At 46.1% G+C, this 9,109-nt stretch overlaps 1 pseudogene; it reads left to right on the forward strand.

The window, feature by feature from the left end:
- The first annotated feature begins 249 nt into the window (after nucleotides 1-249).
- On the forward strand, nucleotides 250-1,535 carry LOC126070906 (serine/threonine-protein kinase MARK2-like; annotated as a pseudogene).
- Nucleotides 1,536-9,109: the final 7,574 nt, after the last annotated feature.

Raw genomic sequence — 9,109 nt, forward strand, 5'->3', positions numbered from 1 at the left:
TTATTCTTTTATTTTGGTCACTTTCATTCGATGTATTTCATTTTTTCCAGTTATGTTTTTAGCTTTCACAAGTTTTTTCTTTTAAAGTTTTAATTTTTTCTCCTTTTATCTTTTCTATTACATTTTAACTTATTTTTCTCATTTTTTCCATATTTCATTAGGTTTTTAGTCATCACTTTTCCATTTTTAATACTACCACAAGGGCATCTCTTATCCCAAAGCCCACTACGCCTTGACTGCACATCCAACATGCTATGGAGCCACTTAGCCTTCTCTGCTGAGAAGGAAACCCATGTGGGACATTACCACCTCCTCAGAACCATTGGCAACGGGACATTTGCCAGGGCCAAGTTGGCCCAGCACATCAACACTGGCAAAGAGGTACTGATTAAAACAGCTGACAAGATCCAACAGACGTCCTCCAACCTCGAGACTATACCAAAAAATAAAAATTATGAAGGCTCTCCATCATCCAAATATTGTAAAGCTGTTTCAAGTGATGGAGTATGAGAACACCCTCAATATAGTGACGGAATATGCAAGTGGAGGGGACATGTTTTATCACCTAGTGATTCATGCTTTGATGAGTGAAAAAGAGGCCCAAAGAAAATTTCACTAAATAGTGTTGGTGATGTAGTATTGTCACAACAAGGGTATTGTTCATAGGGATCTGAGAACAGCAAGCCTGCTATTGGATGAGGAAATGAACATCAAACTTGCAGACTTTGGCTTTGGAACTGAATTCACCACGGGAAACAAGCTGGATATCTTCTGTGGCAGTCCTCCTTATTCCCTTACAAGAGTATAAGTTCCCCTTATACTCTTTCAGGGAGAAAAGTATGACAGACCCCCAGTGGATGTGTGGAGCCTGGGAGTCATCCTGTACTTCATGGTAAGTGCATCTCTGCCTTTTGGTGGAAAGACCTTATTGAAGCTGTGAGAGCAGGTACTGGAAGGACAATATGATATTCCTTTCCACATGTCTACACAGTGTTAATAACTGCTGAGCAAAATTTTCATTCGTGACCCAAAAAAGAGAGCCACATTAGAGGAGATCCCAGGACATCTATGGATGAAGGTGGGCCATAAAGAAAAACAGGCTATATGTCCAGCCACTCCCAGACTATGATGACCCCTGGTGCATTGAGGTGATGGTGAACATGGGTTACGCACAGGAAGAGATTCATGACTTCCTGTTGAACCAAAAGTACAATGACGTGATGGCCACCTATCTGCTTCTGGGTCACAACACATCTGAGATGGAGAGCCACAGCAGCACCCTGGAACCCCAAGCTGCAGCCCATTGCACCAATAGCCACACTTCTTCCTCACCCCATGAGGTGCATCCTACCACCTGTGCTAAACCCAAACAGTGTAGTTCCACCAAGCCTGCCATTCCCACGTATGATTACTACATCCACAATTCTTTGAACGGTCTATCTAATGGCCATGTCCCACCTGCACCAGGAATCCAGGACAGCCTAAGCACAGCCCAACCAGACCTCTGGACTGTGTGCCAAGGTGAGAAACAGTGAGGTGCCACAGCCCAGTACAGCCCCCCAATGTCTTTCTGTGGCTCCTCCTCAGCCCACACCATCGACAAGAGTAGTGGAGCCCCAGAGGGAACCAGTTTCTCCCAGGGAGTGTTAAAATTAAGCTCATTAAATGATGAGCGGGTGCAGGAGGTACCTGACCAGCCGAAAATGCCCCAGGCTTTGACCCCAGCCTCTCCCTTCGTAAGCAGCCAGGGCAAGCAGGGGGCCACTGGGAGGTTCTTTAAGATCAGGAGAAGGTATCTTCGTTTTATGTGTGTCAAAAAGGACCCGAAGGTATCTGAAAGCAAAGCTGTAGAGACGATGCTCAAACCCTGAGAGGCCAAGCCTCACTCTCTCAAGTTTACGTGGAAGATGAAGATCATCAGCTCCATGGAACCCAAGGAGATGAGGCAGGAGATCTGCCGAGTGCTGGATGCCAATGGCTGTGAGTGGGATCTCACCCACAAATACACGCTGCTATGTTTGAATGGCACACCAGGACAGGAAGACTTCATTCAGTGGAGGATGGAGGTGTGCACACTGCCTCAGCAGACTCTCAATGGGGTGAAACTGAAGAGAATTTCAGGCACGTCTGAAGCCTTCGATAGCATTGCCTCAAAACTTTCCAGGGAACTTGTACTTTAACATGGTGCCAGCAGCTGCCTAGGAGAACAGAGAAGTTCATAGGTTAAGCTCCTTGGTAATTTTGGGAGGCAAAGTTCTTAAAGGCCACAGAGGTGCCTGAAATTCTCTTCACTCGAATCTTGTTGAAAAATCACCAACCAGTGGCTCCACCACTCTTGTGCACACCTTCAACCTCCACTGCACAAAGTCCTCTTGGCCTGTGTGCCATGTGTGCACAGCAGCACGTATGTCTGGGTGAGATTCCACTCACAGCTACTGGCATCCCGCACTTGGCAGGTCATCCACATCATCTCATCAGGGTTCATGGAGCTAGTTCTTCCCTGTAAACTTCACTGAGAATGGCTTGGCCTTTCCAGGTTTGAGCATCTCCACCACATCTTTTCTCTCAGGTTCATGCAGGTCCCTTCTACCACACGTGAAGAAAACATTCCTTCAAACCACAACAGACACTCCCAGAGGAGTGCAGCCAAGATGATGGAATAGTCAGACACTGCCTGTTGTTCCTCTTAGAACAAAGACCCGAAAAAACAAGTGAATCAATTATATACGACAATCTAGGAACCCTAATCATCAAAGACAAAGCTGAAGAATCGAACTGAGCAGCAGGAGGGAGGTTAGACAATCCAAAAGCAGCAGAGAAGTACCGATAGCAAGATTGCCAGTGCCCTGTTAGCTAAGTCAGTGTAGCTCACACAGGCTGAGACAAGGAACAACATTTAAAGACAAGCGTCATCACATCGGGTGTAGCCAAGCAGCAGCTAATCTGCAAATGCCTCTAGAGCCAAGTAGGAATGACACCAGACCTATAACAGTTAAGTGCAAACTTCTAACCTAGTGCACTGGGGCAAAACAACCCCTCCCCCTCCCAGAGTTTCACAGAGAAGAAGTGATTCCTTCCCCTTATTCACCCCCAACTCCACTCTTCTCTGACACCAATCCCACAATACTAAAAAATGCCACACCCCCTATGCTGGGAACTTAGGGTTCTCTGCTCCCACACCAGTCTCACAGCCACTTCGCCCAGCCACTGGCATAGGGGGTCCACGGATTTACAGCACCCTTCACACTTGCCCATAACTATGTTGGCCGGTTCAACACCACATGCCCTCATCACCATAAAACAGCAGGGCATACGCCTGAAGCACATTTTAAACAATGGCAGCCAAGGTGGAGCTGCAAATATGTGACATTTCATACCACCCTACCCCCTAAGCAGGTGCTTCAACCACCCACACCAGGGGTCTGAGGGCTGGTGGTACCACCACTCTATCTAACTTCCCACAACAGGGGTCTGAGAATAAGAGGTGCCTCCCAGTCCCTCCAGCCAGAAGCCCTGGGTACCCAAGGACGAGCTGCAATACCCTCCCCTCCACACTATGCACTCGAGGGGACAAGGACATGCCCTCCACCTAGGCACCCAAGAGGAGCCATCAGCACCCTGTCTTGCTCTGCACATAGCCCCCTCCTGCAGTCAGAAACCTGTGCTTGCACCGAACACCCCTATGCAGTCCTGCCCATCTAGGACTGTAGGTGAGAGTCTGCACCACAGACTTGATGAACAACAGCCTGGACACCTATGCCCACTCCCACAAGAAAAGTGAACAGACTCCTGGGCTTACATACCTAGTAGCTGCTCTGACCACCTGGAGACGTGATGTGAGACCTTCAAAGACGCCAACAAAGTAGCTCACACACCCAGCCTACCTGGGAAAATCAAAACAAAACAAAAAGGACATGGTAAACAAACACAAAATAAATAAATATAATAACTTAATAACAATCACATAAAGAAGTAGGTCAAGATGGCTCCAGCAAGCGTCCAAAATAAAGAACCAGGAAACCTTCTGGAGGAACATAAGGAAATGAAATCACCTGAGAAAGAATTAAAAAGGCTAATATACAGAGCTCTCCAAGAGAATGAGATCAACCAAAACTCAGATCAAGCCAAGGAGCACACAGACAAAGCAACAGAGGAATTCAGGAAGACAATATAAGAACAGGAGAACAAAATTAACAGGATGATAGAAATCACAGAGACAGCAACTAGAAATCCAAAAAATTAACAATAAAATTTCAGAATTAGACAACTCAATAGAACATCATAGGAACAGAATTGAGACAATGAAAGTCAGAATTAGTGAGACTGAGGATAAATTTATCTTGACATCAATTTATTTAAGGAAAAATCAGAAAAAAAGAATTAAAAAAAAATGAAGAAAGCCTAAGAAGTATGTGGGGCACTATCAAGAGGAAAAACTTACAAGTGATCATAGTACCAGAATGGGGGATAACAGAAAATACAGAATTGTTCAAGATTTGCTGGCAGACAACTTCCCTGATATCATAAAAGATGAGAAAATATCTATCCAAGAAGCTCAGTGAACCCCATATAGAGTAGACCCCAAAAGAAAGTCACCAACACATATCATAATCAAACTTGCCAAAACCAAAGACAAAGAATGTTGCGGGTGGCTACGGATAAACCAAAAGTCACCTACAAATGAGAACCAGTAATAATAAACTCTGACTACTCAGCAGAAACCATGCAGGCAACAAGGCAATGGGGTGACATATATAAAGCCTTGAAGGAAGAACACTGCCAGGCACAAATTACATATAGAGCAAATCTGTCTTTCAAATACGATGGCAAATTAGGTCATTTCCAGATAAACAGAACTTAAGGGAATTTGTAAAAACCAAATCAAAATTGTAAGAAATGTTAAAGAGAGTCCAAGACTAGAACACAGAATAGTTCTATCAGTTATCAACCCAGACAGTCCTCTTGGCCTGCATGCCATGTGTGCACCGCAACATGTATATCTGGGTGAGATCCCACTTAGCAGATCTTCTACAACATCCTCGTCAGGCTCCATGAAGCTGGTTCCCCCACTGAAATGTCACTGAGCAGGGCTTGGCCTCTCAGGGTTTTAGCATCTCTACCACATCTCTGCTCTCAGGTTCACTCAGGTCCCCCTAGCACATGTGAAGCAAACATTTCTTCAAAACAAAACAGACACTCCCAACTTTATCTGTTCAGGGTCAGAGGAGGGGAAGCTTGTGATAGGGGAAGCAATTTGATTCACTAACAGGGCCATCAAGCTCCTTCTGGTGTCCCTTGGGATGCAAACAGTCAATGAGCTCAACAGCAAACGAAAAAGTTGCTGGTTCAACTCCACCCACAGATGCCTTAAAAGAAAGGCCTGTAGTCTATTTCTGAAACATCTCGAAGCTGAAGAAAATTAGAACAAGTCCACAAGAGCCAAAGTACGACCTTGAGTATATCCCACCTGAATTTAGAGACCATTTCAGGAATAGATTTGATGCATTGAACACTAATGACCGAAGACCAGACGAGTTGTGGGATGACATCAAGGACATTATACAGGAAGAAAGCAAAAGGTCATTAAAAAAGACAGGAAAGAACGAAAAGACCAAAATGGATGTCAGAAGAAACCATTAAACTTGTTCTTGAATGTTGAGTAGCTAAAGCAAAAGGAAGAAATGATGAAGTCAAAGAGCTGAACAGAAGATTTCATAGGGCATCTCCAGAAGACAAAGTATTATAATGAAATGTGAGAAGAACTGGAGATAGAAAACCAAAAGGGAAGAACATGCTCAGCATTTCTCAAGTTGAAAGAACTGAAGAAAAAATTCGAGCCTCGAGTTGCAATATTGAAGGATTATAGGGGGAAAATATTAAAACAATGCAGGAAGCATCAAAAGAAGATGGAAGGAAAACAGAGTCACTGTACCAAAAAGAATTCCTTGACGTTCAACCATTTCAGGAGGTAGCATATGATCAAGAACCGATGGTTCCCAAGAGGTCCAAGGTGCACTAAAGGCACTGGCAAAAAACAAGGCTCCAGGAACTGATGGAATACCAGTTGAGATGTTTCAACAAATGGATGCAGCACTGGAAGTGCTCTCTCATCTATACCAAAAAATTTGGAAGACAGCTACCTGGCCAACTGACTGGAAGAGATCCTTATTTATGCCCATTCCAAAAAAAGGTGATCCAACAGAATGCAGAAATTATTGACCAATAATCATTAATATCACACACAAGTAAAATTCTGCTGAAGGTCATTCAGAAGCGGTTACAGCAGTACATTGACAAAGAGCTGCCAGAAATTCAAGCCAGATTCAGAAGAGGACGTGGAACAAGGGATATCACTGCTGATGTTGTACGGATCTTGGCTGAAAGCAGAGAATATGATAAAGATGTTTACCTGTGTTTTATTGACTATGCAAAGGCATTCGACTCTGTGCATCACAACAAATTATGGATAACAGTTCAAAGACTGGGAATTCCAGAATACTTGATTGTGCTCATAAGGAATCTATACATAGATCAAGAGGCAGTCATTGGAACAGAACGAGGGGATACTGCATGGTTTAAAGTCACGAAAGGTGTGTGTCAGAGTTGTATTCTTTCACCATACTTATTCAATCTGTATGCTAAGGAAATAATCCAAGAAGCTGGACTATATGAAGAACAGTGCATCAGGACTGGTGAAAGGCTCATTAACAACCTGTGATATGCGGATGACACAACCCTACTTGCTGAAAGTGAAGAGGACTTGAAGCACTTGCTGACGAAGATCAAACACTACAGCCTTCAGTATGGATTATACCTCAACATAAAGAAAACAAAAATCTTCACAAATGGACCAATAAGCGACATTATGATAAATGGAGAAAATAACGAAGTTGTCAAGGATTTCATTTTACTGAATCCACAATCAATGCCCATGGAAGCAGCAGTCAAGGAAACAAATGTGCATTGCATTGGGCAAATCTACTGCAAAAGACCTCTTTAAAGTGTTAAAAAAAAAAGCAAAGATGTCACTTTGAGGACTAAGGTGTGCCTGACCCAAGCCACTGTGTTTTCAATCGCCTCATATGCATGTGAGAGCTGGACAATGAATAAGGAAGACCGAAGAGGAATTCATGCCTTAGAATTATGGCGTTGGCCATGAATATTGAATATACCATGGACTGCCAGAAGAACAAACAAATCATTCTTGGAAGAAGTACAACCAAAATGCTCCTTAGAATCAAAGATGGCGAGACTTCTCTCACATACTTTGGACATGTTATCAGAAGGGACCATCCTTGAAAAAGGGCATTATGCTTGGTAGAGCTTCAGCAAAAAAGAGGAAGGCCCTCGAGGAGATACACTGACACAGTGGCTGCAAAAATGGGCTCAAGCATAACAACCATTACGAGGTTGGCACAGGACCAAGCAGTGTTTCATTCTGTTGAACACAGGGTCCGTATTAGTGGGAACTGACCTGATGGCACCTAACAACAGCAATAACAAATTTCGATGTTGAACGTGACTTTTATGCAAGTGATTTTAAGGAAGGTCTCCCTACCCAGTTGTGTATTCAGGGGGCTGAACATTGTCTTCTAAAATACTTTCCACTGCATTGGTCTTTCTTGCTCCAATAGACCACTCAGGAGCGTCCAGGCATAGTGGCTACTGTTCTCACATTGCACCTGGCTTACTGAGTTGCATGTTTTCATTTCCCCCTTTACACTGGGCAAAGTATTTAGTCTTTGATCATTAAGTATGAAGGTAGATGTAGGCTTTGTGGATATGCAAACCCAAACCCAACTAAACCTGTTGCCATTGACTCAATTTCTACTCACCGGGACCCTATAGGACAAAGTAGAACTGCCCTGTAGGGTTTCCAAAGATCAGTGGGTGATTACCGGCAGAGCTCTTAACCATTTTGGCACCAGGGCACTATATGCAAACAAACCTTGGGAAAAACAAAATTTTTTTAAATTTTCTGTAATGCTGCAGTAATGAAGAAAGTGTTGTATTGATGTAAGGATAATCAAGTAGATCAAGGAATGAACAAGAGTCCAGAAATTGATGGACACTAACGTTGTTGTTGGGTGCCTTAGAATCCATTCTGGCTCATAGTGACTCTATATGTAACAGAATGAAGCACACTTCCCAGTCCTGCGCCATCCTCACAATCCTTGTTATGTTTGAGCCCACTGTTGCAGCCCCTGTCAATCCATCTCATGGTGTGTCTTTCCCTTTTTCGCTGACTCTCTACCTACCCAAGCATGACGTCCTTCTCCAATGACTGGTCCCTTCTGGTAACATGTCCAAAGTACATGTGAGGAACTCTCGCCATCCTGCTTTCCAAGTCTGACATCACTTATCCCAGCAGAACCTCACCCGGGCCAGCTTTGAGGTCCTGACTTGGGTGCCAGGGCAAAAGCAGAGGGAGGAGAAAGGGGCGCGAGCGTCTGTAGTCACCCTCTTCCCAGGCCTAGGGGATTCCCGCTGACCACTCAGCAAAGCCTGGAGTCTGGTGCTTTGAGGAGCCCGCCAGCCCCGCAGGCCTCCAGCTTCAGTGAACTATGGGTGGGGCGGCCAAAACCTCCAAGGTCAGCTGGAGGGTCATGAGTCAAAAGGCCGGGTCGCGAGCCCGGAGGCTGAGAGGAGGTCCTGGAGTCCAGGCCACGCCCGCCCTCCGGACGCGGGCCTCTCCTCCCTGCTCAGGGCAGCCGGGAAAGGCTAGAGCCACGGCCAGAGAGGCCCGACGCCCAGCGCCTGTTCCCCGCCCTCTGCTCGCTTTCCGGACCAATTGCAACGGCAGACCCACCGCCCCCCTCCCCGCGCCCGCGCCCGCGCCCGCGCCCGCGCCCGCGCCCGCGCCCGCGCCCGCGCCCGCGCCCGCGCCCGCGCCCGCGCCCGCGCCCGCGCCCGCGCCCGCGCCCGCGCCCACCTCAGGGTTTCGTGGCGGGGGAGGCTCTGCGGGGGCCGTTGGGGGAGGGGGCGGCGCCTGTGGGCGGGCGGGGAGAGGAGCAGTGACTCCTGGGGCCAGGATCACAGCAAGTCAGGTGGGTGTGGGAGGAGGAGAGGGGTGTGAAGTGGGAGGATCTGGGAACCAGAGCTCTCTGCC

Source organism: Elephas maximus, chromosome 3 (assembly GCF_024166365.1).
Source record: "Elephas maximus indicus isolate mEleMax1 chromosome 3, mEleMax1 primary haplotype, whole genome shotgun sequence".
Taxonomy (NCBI): domain Eukaryota; kingdom Metazoa; phylum Chordata; class Mammalia; order Proboscidea; family Elephantidae; genus Elephas; species Elephas maximus.